This window comes from Triturus cristatus, chromosome 11, assembly GCF_964204655.1.
Source record: "Triturus cristatus chromosome 11, aTriCri1.1, whole genome shotgun sequence".
Taxonomy (NCBI): Eukaryota; Metazoa; Chordata; class Amphibia; order Caudata; family Salamandridae; genus Triturus; species Triturus cristatus.
In genome coordinates, this window is record NC_140594.1 from 137,203,074 (window position 1) to 137,224,922 (window position 21,849).

General features: G+C 43.7%; 1 protein-coding gene across 1 annotated transcript in view; it reads right to left on the bottom strand.

Annotated features, from left to right (window-relative positions):
* The window catches only part of PRKAB1 (protein kinase AMP-activated non-catalytic subunit beta 1), a 106,563-nt gene extending 84,945 nt beyond the window's left edge, over window positions 1-21,618 (bottom strand). Inside the window, exon 1 of the mRNA XM_085636260.1 lies at window positions 21,432-21,618. The gene's annotated coding sequence lies outside the window, so the exon portion shown is untranslated. The remainder of the gene's footprint in view (window positions 1-21,431) is intronic.
* Window positions 21,619-21,849: the final 231 nt, after the last annotated feature.

Below are 21,849 nucleotides of genomic sequence, written 5' to 3' on the forward strand. Positions count from 1 at the left end.
TTTTTTACTTTGGCCCCACCCCCTCCACTGACTCCACCCCCACCACTGACCTCGGACACAAACCACGCTGTAATTATTGCCTTCGGCAGAAAGTTTGTGAGTACCCATGTTCTAGATCATCGTTTATGATAATCACCACATGTTGTCCGTTGGGATACACTACTGCAGATGCCAAACACTGATTAATTACATTTGTACAGTGCATACTATCCTGGTGCATCTCTTGGAAGACACAAAATGTGACAGTTTCCAAATTACACAGAAGTCTCTCTCTCAGAGCAGTCCTATGACGTGGTCCGATTCCAGACATCTGCCAACAATTTTGTTCCTCTGCTTCTGCCATATGAGAATATAAACTGTGGTGCTTCTGGTACTTCATAAGAACTCCAAATCAATGCAGCTCATGTTCACTGGAAAACCAGGGCATCATCATATTTCCTCTATCAATCTAGACAGGGAAGCATAAGGACTGGTTGCACCATAATTAGCAAGGACGGCTGCAAAACATGCTGCAGTACTTACTCTCCAGAACGTTCGTCGGGTAGCGAGTCCTTTGGCATGGGAACATTGCATTCTTCAGTATATTTATCCATTCTAAAACAGCAGCTAGGTTCAAGCATTCACTGGTATCTTCAGGGTTATCGCTTTCCATTTTGGAGAGGGGCTGTCAGGGGGCCCCAGGAGACAAGCCCACACATCAGCAATACTAATGCTAGCCTCTCAAATCACCTAGCCTCCCACAGCCCAAGCTCAGTAGTATGGATACTGGAAGATGTTTTCTGGGGTCATAGCGTTGCCTTCACAATAAACCTCCCTTTTCTTTAGCTCCAAGGAACCCAGACAGTGGCCTTCAAAGCTACAGGTAACATACAGATGTTGGTCAAATCCAGCCATAAGATCCCTCTTATCCCTAAGAGTTTGGACATACTTGAGCAAATTGGACACAATCCAAGCACTCACCCACAAACAGCATCTATCCAGCAGCCTGAACGGCTTAGAATTTAGTTCTGTATGCCAAAAAGCAGTGAGACGCTTAGGGCTATGCCCAAAGACATTTTGCACACAATGCGAAGACAACTTGAGCTTCTGGTTCACTCCAGTTCTTACACACATCTTGCCCTGAATCTAACTGCTAAATCTCCATCGCTCTAGAAATAAACATCCAAAGGTTTAATTTCAGACTATTTTATCCTTGCATTGGTACAGATCACAAACCTTAACCCAATGTTTTCTAGTCAGACTGCTTTGCTCATTATTTTACAACTTAGAAAATGCTCTCGGTTATTCTTTTAGTGTAACTAAATCTGTTATTTACACTCAGGTTTGGCCTTCAACGGGAGACAAAGAAATACTGTTCTTCTGAAGGTGAGAGTGGGAGAGATTCAGCTATCTGCAAGCCTCATACAGAAATCATGCATGAATACTAAGGGCATGGCGATGGATACCCATAGCAGAAACTCCCAATACCTTAGAAGTACCGTCCATGAGAAAATAACTTTACTTTTAAATGGTGCTCATACCACAGTTTTGAACTCCCTGAGCACTATAAACACTAGGTTGTTCTATTAATTACACAATGTAATGGTACTCAACGTGTCGATCTAGCAAAGATGTATAGCAGATCTGGCCTTGCCCTCGTTCCAACTTGTGACCTGCGGGTCACAACAGATGTCAAGAGTTAGCACTTAACTGGAGATAAGATTGACTTGCAAACAAAGAAATAAACAGGTGTTATACAGCGCAGCAATGAAGAAAAGTTCCAGAGGAAATTATTAAATGAAAAAAAAAACACGTTTTAGAGAATGAACCATGCAGCCACATAAGATAAAATAAGATCGACAGGGACAGCAGGACACACAAGGTCATGAAAGTGGAAGCTGGGAGGGTGAACCAGGAAAGCGCTCGTGAAGGGAGCTGTACTGCTGACCTTTACTCCTAAAAGCAGAACAGCAAGATGTTTATAGAGGGGATACACGTCCTTGTTCCTTTCATTTCCACTCCCCCCTCACCCTTAAGGAACTTGTTTGTGAAATTAAAAGAGTCTGGCATGGAAGACTAGGCCACCAAAAGAATGAATCAAGGATATGTGGAAGGCAATTACATTCGAGTGAATGATGGTTTATAACCAATGTAGCACGGGAGTAGTTTGGACAGCACACTTTTCCAAGATTGCCATTCTCTGCCATGCGAAGCAAAACATTCAAAGCAGTCTGTTAAACTTGTGATTCCTCGCCCCCAAAACATAATCTGGACTGGACAATATTAGTGGGATGAGAAAAATGGGTCGATCACCAGCATCCCAGGATTTGTGCTGCAAATGCCATATTTGACTGAATGCGCTTTACAAGCCTCAGAACATGGATTACACGTAGTTATAATTTGGTAACTGTCTTTAGGATTCATTTTACAAAATCTCATTTTAGCCCATTTGCATTTCCATGCATTATGGCAGTGTATAAACCTTGCACGTGCCTGTCTGATGCACACAGACAGCAAAATGGCCTTCTGTCGGAAATGTTAAACTAGAAGTGGTAAAACGAGCCCATATTTCTAGAGAAAAACCATCCAACACAACAGTAGACGTGCAGTCATTGGATACCCCAAGCTGGAAGGCAAGGTCCACACTGTGATGAGTACCATCCAATCTAGTATATTTGGGCCAGGCTAGCAGTGTTCCCCTTCCACTACTTGCTATGAGCAATCAGTCCAGATCAGCTTCGCCGATTCTGTACTCTTGTTTATACTGGCTCAGTAGAAAGGTCGTTTTCTTGCGGATTTTTAATTCAATACTCTCAGCCCTTTTCTCTCTTGTTGGTCAGGTGTGTACTTTTGGCACTTAGAGTAGGATTTCGAGCAAACAGAAAGTAACGTCAGCACATTATCTCTTTAGGATACACCTATCTATACTGCTTGAAGTTCACCATAAGGATCTAACCATGTCTTGCTTTAGATGGTACACCAAGAAAGCTAACTTTAGATTCAGTCTACAGACAGGTGGGAGAAGGCTTCCCCCACAGCTTTCACATCAGACCAGTGTTAAACATACCCAAGACCGATGCATGCCAGGAAGAACAGTCACCACCTCAACAAATGTATGCATTTGACTGTCCATTCTAATCTGTCTGTACCAGTGCTCTTCGAACCAACACATCTACTGCCTTCACTCACCTGCTGAGGCCCACATACCCTGCCCATCGCCAAGAGCCACCTACCTACAGTGCAATGCTCTGTTGTGTCTAGTGAGACACTAGTGTTTTATTTTTCTGCAAATTCGCTCCATCCATCATACTTCTTTCCAACTATATTTCAAACTCCTTTCCCTTTTACAGCTTTCCTACCCCCTCCTCACTCGGATAATTGAAATAATATTGGGTAGCACAGAGAAAAATACCCCACCCCAGAAAAAAATTATACGTTACACCCCAGGTTAACTGCAGTATTTATGTAATACCTACGACCATTTAAATTAGCTGTTCTACATCGTACCACCTAGCACTCCACTGACAAACGTGTGCTAGGTTCACAAAATACAACTTGAAAGCTGAGTGCTGCAAGGCGTGTATCAATAGAATGAACAGAAGGCTTCACATAACAAGTACCCAAAACGAGAGGCTACAACTCCACACACAACACACCCACATCTACATTATCAGTACACCGTTCAACACTACAACACCCTTCAATCATACACCTAGAAATCCCTTCTAAGCACATCCCACGATAACCAGCTTTCAAACCACACCAAAACACCCTGTACACATCACAACTCCACACCCACTCATTAACTGAACTTTCTATAACCCCTCAATACATTTCATCATACCAAACCTTGATTACACTTCACAACACGAGACAAATACCAGACTAGTTCACTCAACATCATACCAGTTTTTTAACAAAACCAAACACCACTCCGAAGAAAGTTAGACGACATCACAGGGCACCTCTCTCAAAATGCCTCATCACACGAGCCCTTAACCACAACCTACTGCAAGACCTAACAAACCACATTTCATAGCCATCACTCAATTTTCACATCAGTTCATTTTACACCACATCATGCCTGTCCCCTTCTTTCACACTAAGGGATCATAGATCACTTCATATAGCTTACACCTTACATCATCTCACCTTCTACATAATAATAGACCTCAGCCCGTCATGACCTACCGCCCGATGCTACACAATTTCTAAACTACGCACCATCTGCTCACTTCATCCAACAGAGAACTGCCATATATATACTACTTACTACAAACATCCTATACTACATCTAACAATCCCCCATACATCCAATAGAAAAATGAAATCTAAAAACATAATTTATCTCCTCACACATCAATACAAACACCCACATGTAAACGATCAGGACAGTCAGGACCATGACTATACCTCTTGTGCACACCTATGCCCAGCTCCACCTGCAAACGTGCCACTCCTCTAATGCTCCAGCTCACTTGCCATTTCATATAACGCTCTTTCTCTTACTTACATCACACTACATCCTCCATCATAACATAACATGTTACACCTTAGTTCGCACTTAAACATGGACATCTGAACACAATGGAAATAAAGGAGGCGACGTTCCCAGCCCCTCACAAACTAGGCAAGGCACAGCCAACCTAGCCAAATCTATGGCTGGGTGGATACCATGCAACTTTGGAGGGACGCTATAACAGAAAACAAGTACCTCATCACCCATCTACATATACCCATCTATACAAGCCTATGCACAGTGAAGATCAGGAATAAGGACTCCTCCCTGCTCTCATGTTATTAGACTTCTTTGTTGCCAGAATGACAAGAACAATACTGTGTGCCAGGAAGCTATATATTGTTTCTCCCATAGAGTCCAGTTGACAAGGACACAATGACCCATTCTGCTACCAACCATAAACACCTACACACACTCCCATTGACAACCAAAATCATGATCCACAGAACATGCTGGCAGATAGGCTGGTAGACCCAACACCTCTCAGGAACATTCACCCTCAATCTTCCCGAAACTCAACTTGAGCACTAGATTAAGAGCATGCAGGCCAATACACAAAAACCTTTCCTATCATGAAGAGCAATCACTCAAAGGTTTTGGTGTGAGGTTGTCATGATCAGACAACCTATCAAGACTCAAACAACACATAATGGCCATACGAATGGCTTATGTGAGCTATTCAAGATGGTTGTTAAGGTAACATTTCATGTGCTCAAGGCTGAAAAGCTCAGGGTAAATTTTAATATTTAAAATATTATTTAAAAGATGTCTCACTTCCAAAAGGTGGGATACATGTCTAAACATAAGCAACGAAATCCTATCATGAAGCTGTGCAAGCAGGACCATGAATACAATTGTTCCGTTTTAAAAGCACTGCCACTGAGCTGCTTAATCTGCATTTATTTCTGAACCACAGAAGTCGTGTACATGCAAGCAATTCTCTTACCACACCAATCCTTCCATTAAATAACTTATTGGAATTCAAGAGATATAAAAAGTGGATAGTGCTAAAAATGGAACCAGTTGATAAGACATGGGCCAACGAAGGGGGCCATTTCTAAAAGAAATTCTAATGATTTCTGGATGCTGGGGTATAGAAAGAATTATCCCAATTGACAAATATTACCACAGTATCCCTGTAGATACATTAATCATTTGGCTTAAAAGTGGGGGATTGCCCCTGGAACTAATCGTTTTACTTCTGATAATGTAAACACCAGAAATAATAGAGCCCGTTCACTATGGCTCAAATCAGAAACGCTTTGAGCGAACAGAAAGTGGGCAAAGCTCCAGGATTTAGACAATATTCCAGTTAATCTAAAACAGAGATATCGGTTCGGGCATCATAGTTTTGGATGCAAAATAAATCAAGTTAATTAGGGGGCACTTGTTTTTGGGCCTTATTAGTCTGAGATGCATTTGATTCTTTAACAGGGTCTATTAGTGTCATTCATTCTAAAAAGAGCAAGTCCTTAATCCAGCAGCTAGCAGACATCCATAAGGGCCGTTTCGAATGAATTAGATTTGGCCAGAAATGGGAACTTTTCTAACTTTTCTATATGGCGAGCACAACGAGCCAGGTTTATCCCTTGATGCCAACCTTGTTCAACATGTTTAAATCACCTTCTAGATCCAATGCGTTCAATTACCTCATTTGTGTCAATGATGGGGCACACTACAATTTCTATTCTGCATTTGCACATAATGCAAAAAACGACTCAAACAGAAAATTAATTACACGCCCTATTCAAAGCCTTTCAGAATTAATAAAAAGAGAAGTACTTGGTTATTACCTTAAGGTAAATTTAAGTCATGGTGATGGTTACTAAATATACTCCTCAACGGACTTTCTAGTTCAAAAGTGATAAACTCATCACTGTTTTTGAATATCTGAGAATCAGGTTTACAGGGTTTAGCTCCTGGCCACTACAGACTGAAAAGAGTGAAGTGATTCTGACACGAACATCTGGTGGTGTCCTAAAATTTGAAGGCTGCTTTGGAGGTCATTCAGTCTCAGACTCATAGGAAATCTATGAGGCCAAACCCAGTGTAGCTGGCCTATACAGAGAAGAACTGTGGGGCCATGTAATATAAAGCAGAAATTAGGTTCCTGACATCACTACTCCAGTTAAGGCAAAACACACTGTTGAACCTGCTGAAAACAGAGTGTGCTAGGAATTGGGATGGGAGCACATATTAAGCCTCTCTTAGTCCGATTTAGATTTTAGTCTAATCCATTTACTTTCATTTATAAATCAAATTCACCGAAGATCGGGTCACTCATCCCAAGGCCTGCCTTGCCTTAATTCCAGTTCATTTAGTTTCAGCTGCAAGGGCCTCAGTTTGAGCTACTTGTGGTCTTTCCAAGAGTGTATGGCTAACCGAGACTGTAGGATTATAAAGTTTCCTTCCTTGGGAAGGAGGCACCTTATACAAGACAACGTAGAGTACAAATATTGGCTGATTTTACCTGACTGCGAAGATGGAGTGGGAGAGAGAACTATACTTGGATGTCACGTTCCTTTCACTTCACAGCACTCTGAGATTATTTATCAAGTTCAGACTACGGTCTTTACCCCTGGCACCATTCAATTCATGCTGGAGTGGCACTAACAAACTATCAAATTCTGATAACAAAGGTGATTGATGAGATGGGAAACGTCCCTACATGGTGTACAGTCATGCTCCCCTGCACGAAGGCCCGACTGAGAGTAAATTGTACACTGGTTAGGTCGAGCCTAGAGCAGCGCATGCGCAGCTTAAAGCTCAACTTTTAGTAAGGGGGTTTTAAAAGTGCTACCCACAAGCTTTTCCTGGCCTAAAGCTTAAGTGCACGCTCGCGTGCACGCGCGCAGCCGCCATCTGTCTTTCTTATCTCGTCCTCTGCATAGCTGGCCATTATTTTCACTTTCACGGCCGCATGGCCATTGCTTGTTTTACATATTCAACTCTGCACCTACGCCCACTGCTCCAAAATATGGGGCGGATAAATCCACCCTGCCCCCTCACGATTCCTACGCCATACGCTGATACGGCACCTCACTAATCAGTGCATTCAATATTTCTAAGCACAACTGTGCAGTATAAAAGCACCTAGTGTGGAAAACTGAATCTACATTTTCCTCGGTGTTAAACGCACCACTGGGCGCATGCGTACTCCCCTCCTCGAGCTCCCCAAGCAGCACCAGCTGCGTTCACACGCAACGTCTGCAGTTATTAATAAAGCACTCGGAATCACCCCCAGTGCCAGCCGATGAGAGGAGCCGCCGTCACCCAAGCCAGTGACAGAGTGTGCAAATTAACCATTATTTTATCCATCCAATAAAAGCACTCTGGTGCTCTCCTTGGCTCAGTCATCACTAGTAACAGGTCCGATGCAAGCGTAGCTCCTCCCCTCTGTAATAGAGTCACGTGTCATCGCTGCAGTCTCGATGTAGACTTCTTTCAGCTGTATCTCCAGCTGGACCTCCACCCTAGCCATATGTTGTGTGTCGCATGTGTGAGTGAACAGACTTTTGTAGCGCTGAACTGCAAACTCGCCCCTAGCACAGGCAGTCAACTCATACAGGTTTATATTTGGATCAGTCCTGATGTTGAGTCCATTTCTAAGCGTGCCGATTTTGGAACTGGTGAATCATCATGTTCGAATCTTGGCGCCGGCTTAACATCCTGTCATAATGGGCAAATAATTTATTCTTGTGGTGTAAAAAAACATGGATGTGTCCTTGTATGATATAGCTGGTGTTCATGTAAAGCGCTCCAATGCATTCGGGTCGAGTTCGAGCTACATAAAACTACAAAAGGCAGAAATGCAGTTTGTAGCCAACGTCACACCATCTGGGAAGGTAAGTTATTGGTTAGGATTCTGTGGCAAAGTCTGCACTAGCCTCGGAGCACTTGAGATTTACAGGTTCTTTCGTTCTCATCCTGTTCAGGATTTTCTTTGATTTCTGATACTTGAAGCCCCGTTTTTCCCCATGACTGAATCAGGATTACAACTACATTCAAAGCCCAAGTATGAGCGTCTGAATCTGCCACTCGCTCATAGAGCAGGGAAACTTTCTGCATTTTACTACCATGCATTACTACAAAAAGACATATTGCTGTATTTGGGTGTTTAATTGGTACTATCATAATGCAACCAATGCCCAGAAAGTGTTAACAAGTTTCACAAGCATTGGCATAGCCAATAGGTCTTACCTTTAGGACCTTATAAGTACTTAGTTATGCAGCACAATATCCTTGGTGCAACTACATCAACTGTTGCATGGGTAAACACTTATAAGGTCCCAAAGGCGAGACCTATTGGCTATGGGGCTTTTGCTGAGGGAACTCCATTGGATCCCTGTACAGAAAAGATGCCAGTTCAAGCTTTTGACCCATGCATACAATGCCCTACACAACTATGGACCAGCCTACTTGAACTAAAGCCTGAACTTCCATGAGCCCACCAGAAACCTCTGCTCCTTTCTCTAACCTTCACCCACAGAATCCAACATAGCAGATGCGGAGGTCAGTCTTTCTTCTAGCTTGCAGCGAATACATGGAACAAGCTTCCCTTTCATCTCCAGACCTCCCCATCTCTTCCAGAGTTCTGAAAGTTCCAGAAGACCTGGCTATTCGGCTAATCAACTGGACACTGCCAGCGCCTGGATACCCTCACATGTGACAAGAAGTGCTCTACAAATCTACTGATTTATTGATTGACTGACACCAGTCCGAGACCAAAGGTTAATGCACAAGGCCCCCGCACACCTAAAGCACACCGTGCTGCCACACCAGGCCAAAACTGTACAATATTCTATCTAAAGAGGCCTCTTACGAGACACCATGTCAAACCGATCCCCCTCCTCAACAGTTTACCCAAATTACTATTTTCATGAACTTGCGACCAAGTGAACTCAACCACAACTAACACTCCCATGACACATTTGGTTGATAAATGGCAGAGACTCATACAATTACTGTACCACAATACTAAAGTTATGGCCTTTCTGATAAGTTGCTTGCAGGAAGTAGCTCACAAAGTCATGTTTTATTTTTTTGCATACTTGTACTATGAGCCCTTTATTTACAGTTGGGGGTGGGGCACAAAAGGGCAATAAAAATGGCTGAACAAACTCTTCACAAGAATACATAGCCCAAGGAAAGTGGTACACCCGTGAGCGGGCGGTGCCCCCTCGCGGGGGGCCCTGCAGTGGGAGCAGATCCTCGCTGTAGGCTAGCTGTCATGAGGAGGCAAGCAGGCAGTGTAGGTATGCGGTCATTGTAAGTTTGAAGAAGACCCCTCACAGATCCCTGGGGCAATTAAGCAGAGAAGGAGTGGGGAGAAGTCAAACCACCCTCTCCACAAGACGAGGAGATTTCCTGGAACGGGGCAGAAGAGAATAGAGTCAGGCTGACAGACCACTGTGTGTGTGTAACCTGCAAGTCAACGCTACCGGTCCACTGAGGCTACTCAGACTGTTAACGCACCCACTGAGCGTGCACGTGTATAATCTGCAGCTCACAAGTAGAAGTCCCAGGAAAATAACTGTGGAACCTGATCCTACTGCAAATCTGTATGTGGCTTGGAAGTTACCAGTTCCAATCTATGCAAGAGAACTTAGATGGTTAATGCACCTGCTGGAGAAAGAGAGAGTGTAACCTGCATATATCAAGTGCCAATCCCAGGAAAATTACTTCATAGCTACTGGTCCTACTGCAGATTCTTATGTAAACTACATCAATCTATCTGTTCCAATGCAGTTCTGTCTGTAACTGCGCCTCCTGTAGGAGAGGGGGAAAATACATCCTACAAGTACCAATCCCAGTTAGACAGCTCTGCTGCCACTGTTCGTACAAAGGTTGAAGCTGGTCAGAAGAACCAATCCAAACAATACAGCTCTGGCTTTTTATGCGCCTGTTGGAGATAAAGTAAGTGTAAACTGCATTTCACAAGTCCCAATTCCAGCCAGATAGCTCTGTGTTCACTGCTCCTCCAGTAGAACCGCATGATTCCGTAAAACACTAGTTCGTTCCAAGTAAAACAGCGCATGCTGTTAATGCACCTGCTGCAGACATTGCTGTGTTTGTGACCCACAGGTACCAAACCCCAAATCCAGCTACATAGATCTGTGGTTACTGTGCCTTCAGCAGAACTAAGAGTAGCCTGCAAGTCACCAGATACCATGTTTGTAAGCCCTTAATGCTTCTCTAGCAGAGAATTTTGAGAACCCTTTAGGTCATCATGTGATATAGCTGAGGAAGTTAATGTGCTTGCTGCAGAGCCCTATATGCATTCTACAAGGTAATGGTACCAGTAAAATAGCTCAGAAACCGAATGCACCTACTGCAAATCACGGTTTCCAATTCATGTTCTACAGCTTGAGTTAATATTGCACTGAAGAGATTTGAAAGTAATTTAAAGTTTAAATGCTCCAAGTCATGTAAAATAGCTTGCTATATTAATGTAATTGTTGCAGAGATGAGTAGGTCACATTGCAACAGCTTTGTGCGTTAGTTTGCCAACTTCAGAGATCAGTAAAACCAGTACATCACTGGTTCCCGTACCAGTAAGATAGCTGGATACGTTAACGTATCAGTTGCAGAGATACACTTGCAACTAGCAGGTCATAGCATCCAATCTCTGAAAAGTAATGCATGTGCTGTCATATCTTGCAAATAGCTGATGCCCCCACAGCGGAAATCTTCACAAACAATGTATGTCACGGGCTCCTAGATCAGCAGGTTCAGCTCGTCCTTTCCTTCATCTGTGGCGCAACACTATATTTAACACATCAGGGCCCATAGAGGTGTGCTCTACAAATCCTCACGTCTGTAGCTGCAGCAAACACAGCCTCCATGAAGTGTGTTAAATTCTGGCCTAGTCCATGACCCCCGGTCCATCCTGTGCTGCTCACACTGGCTTCCAACCACCCAGGTGCAAGCTCTGACACAGCCCTGTCTACTTTCTCCAAGGTCTGACAGCTTTATTTCTGTCAGAGAATCTCACTCAACTCCGGTCTGTCGATTAATCTCCAAATCCCGGATTATCCTGCTGCGTTGGCCTGCGCACCTTCACCACCTATGTGGACCCTTCACACGCAGGGCAGCTGAATGGCACACAGTCCAACAGACGTGCAAACTTCCACTGCTCAGTGAGCATAAATTGGCCTTTAAACTTCTTAGTAAAAGATCTCGGACAACATTTTGTAAAGGCTTTCAGTAACTGTCAGTCCCTACCAGCAAACATCAGATTGCAGCTGCTGCATGGTGCGGTGTTTGGAGCCATTTTTAGGTCGAGCATAACAGACTGCACAGCTGTCTAGATGCGAAAGACAGATTCTGGGCTCACCAAGATCATACAGGAGCTTGCAGTCTGTCCATTGCTTACTACTGGTTGGCTTAGCTGTCACTCTCATTTGTCCTCCAATTGTTTTTCGCTAGCTTGCGTTGTCCATCATGCGTATGTCCCTCCCTAGAGTAGTGAAGTTTTACTTGTATCCTTCCACTACTCACTTTCAGAGAACTACTCGTATCTTTTGTCTTAAGCACTCAAGGAAAATCCATGTATTATCCAGCTGTTCCCCCACTGTGCTTCTCATCAACTGTGCTCCGTATCGCTCTCTGTCACTCATGTGCTTCTCCCCTACCCTCTCCATGATGCTCTCTCTTGTGCTTTTCTCTCCCCTGCATTGCGTTCTCACCAGTGTCCTTCTCACCTGCTTACTTTTCTTCCCCCACGTTCCACATTTTCCGCTCCTGCCAGGTTGCTTTTCTCTGCCTTCCACCCATGGCTCCCTTGCTGCTTACCCTCCCCCTCACCCCCCCCCCCCCCATCTGCGTCCCCGTGTTGCTTCTGCTCCGTCCACCCAGTCTCCTGGGTTGTTTCTGCCCTCAGTGTTGCTTCCACCACTCGCTTTAAAAAATGCTGAACAGCATCGGAATACTGTACAGGATTGCTAAGAGCCATTGGCTAAACCGATTGGCTTTTGCCAATGCTTGTTACTAGAGTGGAAGTCTGATGTTGCACTTGTGTAAAGCCCTGCTTCTATGTGCTAACCGGGATCCTACAGCTAAGATCCTAACTTTATGTTATGATGTGTGTATATGTGACCTGTGTGGTACATGCATTAAATGTACGATCGAACCAGTGTAAGGAAGTCCTACGGGTTCCATTTTGGAACACATTGACCCTATCCATGGAGTGGAGTATTGTTTTGCCAGACAGTGGAAGTCTACTGCTGACGTTGCTGAAACCGGAGGGGAGAGACCCAGACACCGAAGAGGGGAACGAGGAGACAATGTTCTTTTAGAAATTCGATTAGGGGAGTTGGAGAAAGGCAGCGACCAAGATGCCTTCTCACTGCAGAGGATGTGTGAGACTACTGCACCTTTCGACCCGTTACTGCCCAATTTGGGCTTCTTGAGGCATGGATTCTGGAGAACTCATTCACGGAGGGCCGGGAGTGACTGCAATCTCTAGAGGTCAATTGGGGAAGAGGGAACAACCACTGTGGCTGTTTCTTAACACACAGTGAGTGTGGCATTAGAAGCGGCAGATGATATTGGCCACTGGCACCTGGGAAATAAGTGGAGTTGCGACCCAGTACTGGAGGATGAGAGATGAGCATGATGGCTGCAGTCAGTGTCGGTAACTGGATGACTCAATCAGCAGCTGAGGTGAAGTGACACACTAAAGCTGCTCCAACATCTATATAAAAATGTAAATCCAGTATTTGTAAAGCACGAACAGCTACCCAAAGGCATCCCGGCGCTGGGGGCTCGGCGGGGAGAGGAAGCATCCTTCAAAGCTCTCATATGCCTTCTTTCGCCTCTGTGCCAGGTAGGGACAGTGTAACTGCAACAAATGATGGACGGAATGCTGAATGATTAAAACACTCTCCCCCATCTGGGTTAAATACATTGTTCTTTTGCCCACTACGCCACCCCAGTTTGGACCCGGCAATATGCAAATCAGTCTCGACCCTGTGCTTCATGGGAACAGTCCAGACTGAACTGGCAAGCCAGGTCCTCCCTGGACAGGAAACAAGCATCTTGGGACCGGTTTCAGGGTATGTCACCCTTCATCAGCCAGGCTAGCTTGAATCCGGTGGCACAGTGAGCAAGGGACACACGTCTGGGCATACCCATCCCACTTAGGGCAAAAAGTGTAACTGCAACAAATGATGGACGGAATGCTGAATGATTCAAACATTCTCACTCAGTCAAGAGATCTGGGTTAAATCCATTGTTCTTTTTTTTCTTTTTTGGATTCAACCCAGATCTCGACTGGGGGTGAATGTATGATTTATTCAGCATTCCGTCCATCATTTGTTTGTGTAGCACCAGGTAGAGACATTGCCACACAAGGCTGAGGTAATACGGCAAACCGATACAGTCCACATACGACACTTGGTCAAACAATTCAGTGTTTGAACTGTGACCAAATGAGGGGGGGAGCCATTTCCTCTCTGGAGGAGGAGCCGGGTCAAGGCCTCAAATACTACTGTTTTACGGCAGGGTACGAACACCATTTCACAGGGACTGTAGATCATATATGCAATGGTCACACGACTATGACTGCACGGATAGGGATTCAACCTGATCCATTGCACTGTTCCTGTTATCAATCAAAAAGTCACACAGACCACTGTGGGCAGCTCTATCTGTCAGATTACTCAGGCTTATTGGCTTGAGATGAATGAACCCTTTTACAGAGATCTACCAGCATAAATCAGTCTGCGCTGGGAGCAGAAAACTGTAGACAGAACTACAGACATTGCTTAGACCGAAACCAAGTTTTTCAAGTTCAGTGATCACTACTAAAGATAGACAATAATACAGAAAACACTTGACTGTGGCTCCTATGGCAGACACCACCCAGGCTATGTACCGGCTTACAGTTTGTAGCTAATTTAACACATCAGTCATATATCTCAACTCAAAGCAGCTACACACCAAATGTTATTTTCTGAAGCAGTTTCTATTGGGAAAAGTACCCTGGAACTGGATGATCAGAAACAGTCTGCTATGACGATGGAGGCTATGCTCAAGGAAATTTCAGCCACTGGTGCAATGTTATTCACCATGGATTTCTAGATCACAAACCTGACTACGTAGTCAAATGTATGAGAGATGATATCTCCATTTTTCATAGGAGGATTGATCCGACTGACAAATGACTATAGATGGTAAAATCCAAGTACGACACCTGCCCTGATTCGGGACGTAGTATAGAACTTTTAAAAAGCAAAGTCTCAGATCTTGAAGATCAGGCAAGGAGAGAGAACGTTCACATTTATGGAATGCCCGAAACACTTGAAATGGACAATGTGGTGGGCTTCTGGCTATAGCTGCATTGATGTCATATGAAACCCCAGAGAGCCCATCACATTAGACGATGCTCCTGGGAACCATGTGGGAGAAACCAAGACCCATCATTGCACGTTTCTTACCACACCAACACAAGAGCTATTATTGCAGCAGCCAGGCATAATAAGGGACCACTCATACATGAAGGCAATCAAAACTTCTCTGCGAACTACTCTTCATATACTAATACTAGACAGTAAAACCTCCTTACATTTCGAGCTAGACTTTACCTACGAGATCTGAAAAACCGCAAGCAGGATCCAGTCCACATACTAGTGGCAATGGAGGTCAAAACTAAAGAGTTCTCTGATCCCACTGAGTTGGAGGTGTTTCTGGGCACCTTGGGCGACTCTGCCATGGATGCAACAGCAGAATCAAACTCATCTAAAAAAAACTATTGCTTCCGACAATCCCTGCAATCGAGTAAGACACACATTAATTTTGTCAGGGCATCTGGATCATCTCACCAAGGATCGGACAGAGACACCATGCAGCATATAGGACAGGAACTGGCAGGGAAATGGAAATCTTGGTCACCCTTAAAACCTACAAAAGGAAACAGAGTCACAAGCTGACTCGTGCAACAAGCTTTCTGTCAGAAAAAAGGTAGTAGCCTTGAGAGGTTGATGATGTATACTCAAATAAATTTTACTTGCCTCCACAGATAAATTCTCTTGCGGACCTACTGGATTTATAATCTGTTGTATTTTTTTTTTTTTTTTTTAACTCCTGTCCTTTAATCTGTATACTGACTGCAATATGGCTTAAGTTATTGTTTCCCTAATGAATGTGACTTACTATTTCCTGGTTGATATAACTAACAAGTAATGCAAGTGTAAATGCATAGTCTAGACATAATGTACATATACCTATTAAGCGGATTGATAACTTACTTACAAATCATCCAAGTCTCACTACACATGCTCCACTCTCTTTTTGTAACACCTTTGATCAGTTGTTTTTCCCTTTTCTCCAAATGTTGCTATTTTGGAGCCTGAAGGCACAGAGGCAAGGAGCGCATGTCTGAACTTGTGTCACCCAGCTAGGAACCTCGATATAGTTGGCTGCTGATCGGCTATCACCTCCCCTACTCTTAACTCCTCCCTTCAGACACACCCCACTTTCTCCCCCTTTCTTTCCTGCATTTTGTCTTTTCTCTGTACTTTTCTGCAGTTCCCTTACCCTACTATTTTTATACTCATCTTCATTATGTTCGTGGTCTCCTGTGTTTAGCATTCTACTACACCTATACATGGGCCTACTCCAAGTCGGGAGTGAATAACTTGTACTCCTCCACTAATATTTGTTCCTACTTACCCCCTTTGAGTGACACCCATGTTACTAATACATCTAGATGAATTGTATTACTTACCACGCCTCTGCATAACTACACACTGAGAAGAAAAAGATGTCCAGGAAACCGTCAAATATTACCCTAAATGTGAATTGTATGCCCCACTATAGTAAACGTAAGAAAATACTACACAACATACATGCTAAGCACGCAGACATCGCTCTCATACAAGAGACACACTTACCCTTCACCGGATCTCCGGAACATAAGCGTGACTAGGGTGAAACAGTGGCAAGTAGTAGCTGAATGGCTGGTATTCAGTGTGTTGATATGACCTTGAGGAATAGTTGGAAGAAATGTGGAGTGGCTATCCTTGTCAATAAACACCTTCACCATAGAGTCATTTAGACGAATACAGATGATATTGGACTTTTCTTAAAGTGAAGATAGTGGCCAGGGTTATCATACTTGTCTCTATATGTGCCCCGAACGAGGACAAACACCCGTACTCATGGAAGGAGCTAGGAACCTGACGCCTGACTAAATAATGGACAGATTTGAACACAGTGAACTACACAATAAAACAGACAAGAGTGTAGCTGCACGACCGAATGGAGGAATTTCATGCCAATCCAGCCAAACTGAGGACTTCCGGCAGCTACTAAACCTACCTATGTTAACAGAGGAGCCCATATTCACACTGCCTACATGCAACTTTCAGGGGAAAGATAGTTACCCATTTGAATTCTATAAAGTAGGGAAGTCTTTATTAATCCACTTTCTAGTGGGAGCATTCTGGGACGCTGAAACTGAGGAGTCCTTTGAGCTCAGTCCAACAAACAAACGATCACACTTCTCCCAAAAGAGAGTATGGACCTGCTAGATTGTTACAGTTACTGTCCCATTTACTTGATAAAAGTGGATCTTAAAAAACATGGCCTAAATCCTAGCAACAAGCCTCCAGAAGGTTATAACGCTTCCGGTGCATGACTCACTAATGGGGTTTGTGCCAGGTCATTCATCAAGAATCCACCTCTGTACATTGGCGCTCTTGCTAAGGCAGACTAAAGATAACCCGGGAGAAAACTTGGCCATCTCAATCGATGCCGAAAAGACGTTGAACCAGGTAAAATGTGGAATTATCTTGTCGACCTTCTACAGTGGTTTAGCTTAGGCTCAGATTTTATCAGGATGGTTCACCTGATCTATACTCAACCCACTGCTATTAAGTGCAGGGCTACATGTCAAGAACTATTAAAATTGGATGAGGCACCCGGTAGGGGGTGCCTCTTTGTCTTCTCTACTTTTCTAGCTTACCCTAGAACCACTTTTGGCAAAGAGTGGGGCAAATGTTCAAGGTATTGATATCATAGTGGTCGATATAGCTAGCCCTTCTTTATAAGAATGATACATTGCTCATGCTGACCAATCTCAAAGAAGCTATATATAAGTCATGTCTCTTATTGATACATTTCTATGCATCTCCGGGTAAAAAATTAGGTGGATAATAGACATTGGTTAAAATGACAGGCAACACATTTGTGATACTAGGACTACCTTTGGTGAGAGATTTGTTCGGGGTGAGGGGAGGCATCTCTTCACAAATTATGTATTATAACTACTTTTCTGAGCTCCTCATCGACCTGACGGTTGTAGGCCATTATATGTGTTCGATCAGGAATATAATACAGTTAAAACTAAAATTAACATGAACAAATGTCAAGCCCTCCCAATGTCCGGATGCGCCAACAAAGCCAGCCTCTCAGGCTCCAATATGAAGTGGTTCCCCAAAGGCCTCCGCTATTTGGTCATACAGATAAACATGGGTCTAAAGTGCATAGAAGACGACAAACTCCAACCCTTGATAATACACAGTAAACAAGATTATGTAAAATGGAATAGCTCAGACCTATCACTATGGGGCAAGGTGCAAACAATCAAAATAACAACAGCTCCACACTTTAACTAGACCTACATTTGCAAATTCCTACTAGACTACTAACCCAAACTGACTTGGATATCACTCCATATATCTGGTTTGGTTGCAAACCAAGGCTAAAAGCGTCTAAGCTTTGGGATGCTACTACTACAGGGTGGGTGGGGGTCTAACCCATATAGTATCATACAGTCTCGTCTCAGTTATAACAAATAATTTACTGTGCGCTAGCTCTGGAAGAGGACCCATCATGGGCAACCTTGAAACAACACCTCTTAGCCAGAGCAGGCTCAACTGTTCCAGTATATGTTGGTATTACAATAACAGCCAATTGCATTTTTCAGTCGACTTTAGCCAATTGGAAAACAGTACATAGATTAATAGCATCCCACATCTACTCCATAATAAAGCTCCACTGTGGCACATTGCAGCCAAACAAATAGGAAATAAGTACAATCTTCGGGCCTGCCTGGAACACTGACGGCCTCAAATAGGTCGAACAGCTAAAAATGTAATCATTTAGAGATCTAAAAACAAAATTTCCTTTGCAAGACTCCGGTCGTTGGAAACACCGCCATTGGTGCATTGTATCCAACTTAGGCTGAGGGCCACTCAAATTACATTTGAATCCTCACCCATTAATCAATACTTTCGTATATGAGGATGGTTTCAGGTTGTGGTCTCTGGCCTGTATTGGGATATTATCAAATCAGAGCACTATGGTTCCACCCTCTGCTTTACCTGACTTTTATGATGGGCAATTTTGGGTAAGGAATTTTCGCCTGAAAAGTGGGCACCAGAGAGGCTAAACTTACATTCCTGTATGTCAAGATTCTACACAAATGTATTGGACAGCATATAGCCTGAAAAGGCTGAAACTACCGGCCCACGATCTTTACTGGAAGAATGAGTCAGAACGTTGAGACTTATACCATATCCCGTGGGCCTGTCCAGCCTTGACCCAATGCTGGAAAGACGTGTGGGAACAGTAACAGTCGCAGCATAGTCGAAATACCACCTTCTTCACATTTAGTACTAATGCACAACACATCAGACATTATAGGACTTAATGTCCACATGCACAGTTGGTTGGCTACATCGCTCGTGGCAGCCAAACTTTGCATATTACATCACTGGCGACAACAAGCCACGTTTGATGAATGGCTGATTGCGAACTATGAAAAATGGACATAAACTGAATGACAAGCTGGAAGCGTTTGAATGGTTTGGTCTGCATTTATGGAGAGAGACAAATGAGGCATGTAGGGAACAGTGTGGTGGGAACAGCTTGAATGATTTTCCTCCACACCTATCCCCGATGATAATTCATGACAGACGAACTACGCATTGACTTGGGATATTTATGTCATTTAATGTATCATTTACTGAGCTCAACATGCAACGAAATTGTTGTAGGGCCACTCTAATTAATGACACTAAACATGCCACCGTTATACCTCAAGTCTACTACTTCAAAGAGTAGAGCTATTTGAGAGGGATGTTTTATTTTGTTTATAGATCCACAGACAGACGGTGAAGTTTGTTTTGGTTAGCCTTTGTACGCATACTCGTTGACATACTAATTAAACATAATTGTGTACCTTTGTTACGTTCTCCAAGGAATGTGAAATACATACATATTTACACGTTCCGTTATGTTGCCACCTAAACAACATTATCGTCCTTACTACGGTTAGTAATTTTGAAACACTCTAATGTAGTTGAATATGAAAACGTCCCTCGTTTTATTTTGTATTGTATTATTTGTTTGTTCTCAGACCCCATCTCTTAGCTTCCTTATCAAATTCCCGTGTATAGTCCCTGTTAGTCTCTGATTCCCCCAGATGCCTTCTTCGGAGATCCCAATATTTATCTGGTCTCGGAGTTACTACCCCCGATTTTTCGCATTTCTCTACATTCGGAGTGTTCAAAGTGCGTGCGCAAACAGGTTTCCTGTTTCACTAACTTTACAAGACAGGCATAGAGTGCAAGACCCTTCACCAAACGGTTTCTGCATACACACTAGTACCCAAGAAAGGATGATTTAATCTGTGTAAATGAAAAACTTCTGAAAGCTGTGGAGGGTCTCTACAAAAACCTCTAAACAGAGTCCAAAAAAGGCTTTTGAATTCCTTTTCAATATTACCATTACTTTTCCCTCAAACCTCCTCTTATGTACTAACCTAGAAGAGTGAGCACACCACGAGAATCCAAACTAAAATATAAGACTTTTGGGTACCTTGTTTAACTTCAATGAGGCAACTGTAACTAACTGCCGTCAAATGTAGTCTTTAAGTGACAAATATATTCCAAACCCTCAGTGTACCTCCAGCCGTAAAGTGCCCTTAAATCGCAAAAATGTGATATGTACCGTGTTGCAAACCCTCTCTAAATAATCTCCCACTGATTACCTGTTTCCTGCTTATTGAGCTCAAGCCAACTCCAGGCTGAAGACTCACATGGCTCTCCTGGCTCATGTCCATTAACGGCATTCATTCAGCATACTCTCCTACGAACAGCCTGGCTTTGTAGCCCTTCAGCTGTCTATGGTGTCACGCTATTTTCTCACTGCCCCCACCTTTCCCCATCTATCATATCTTATTATCCTGTGTTCATATTCCTGATTGTGACATCCCATGACAATTTCTCCCATGGCCTACACTCCTCTTGTTTCCCATGTCGGCGACTAGGTGCCCATGTCTAGCGCGATCCATGCCCGTACGCACATCGAACATTGCCTCGCCATACTCCCACAGCTCACGTCTCCCTCCTGTCTCATGCATATAACTTCCACTGAACTCTCGCCCCATTCTTCTGGCGGCTCTCGCTCATTTAACTGAACTCCGCTGTCTACTCTTCTCGCTCCCCCAGTGATCTATGCACACTTCTAGCACAGCGACAGAGCCACAGGATAATCCCACACGATGAGCCACCTGAAGAGATAGGGTTAGAGCTATTTATAAACACATATGTGTTAGCGCGAGATGTAATGCTTCGGAAGCGAAAGGACAGCTGAAATCAACCGACGTGGCCAATTTCTGTGGAGAGGTTTGGCAAGGAAAGTTAGTGATCCTACTCATCAACGGGAGTCACCTTGCTACTTAGAAAGGTGAAGTCCTAGAAAGTCTAAAACTGCCATTCACATTCAATTAAAATATAATACAATAAAAATAGGACCCAATGCACAGTAACCAGATTATGCCAAGCCACACGCCCCATGTCCAAGTCTCGTACCGGCATAGCTCTCCTTTCATATACCGCGTTCATCTCTACCCATACTCAAATCTCCCCCCATCTCGTAGATAAACATCACCCTGGTTCGCATTCATAATTCACGGTACCCTTACCTTGCGGTGGACAATCTACCCAGGCTGGCTCTGTTCTCCAGCAGCGGTGTTTACGGTTCGGAGAGAGACTTCGGCTCCCTTCCTCTTCCGGCTTCCAGTACTTGCCTGTCTCCGGCCGTCACCTCCTCCGAAGTCAGCTTTCTATTTCCATTACTCTAGCTGTGTTGCTCAGCCAGGAATCCCAAACAAGCGCAACCGCCCTCGAAAAGCAGCAGTAAACAAGAGCCTGTTCTACCAAAAGAAGCCCAAACAGAATCCGACCCACTCTTAAAATCCAAAACAAACAAGCAATGGCAAAACCTAGAGATCTCGCCTTTTATCATTGGAGTGCAGTGGTGTTGCTTTACCAATGTTTGTTTGCAAAGCAATGCTTGCTTTATATAGATATAGCGATATCACCTTTATAAGTGGAGTGCCG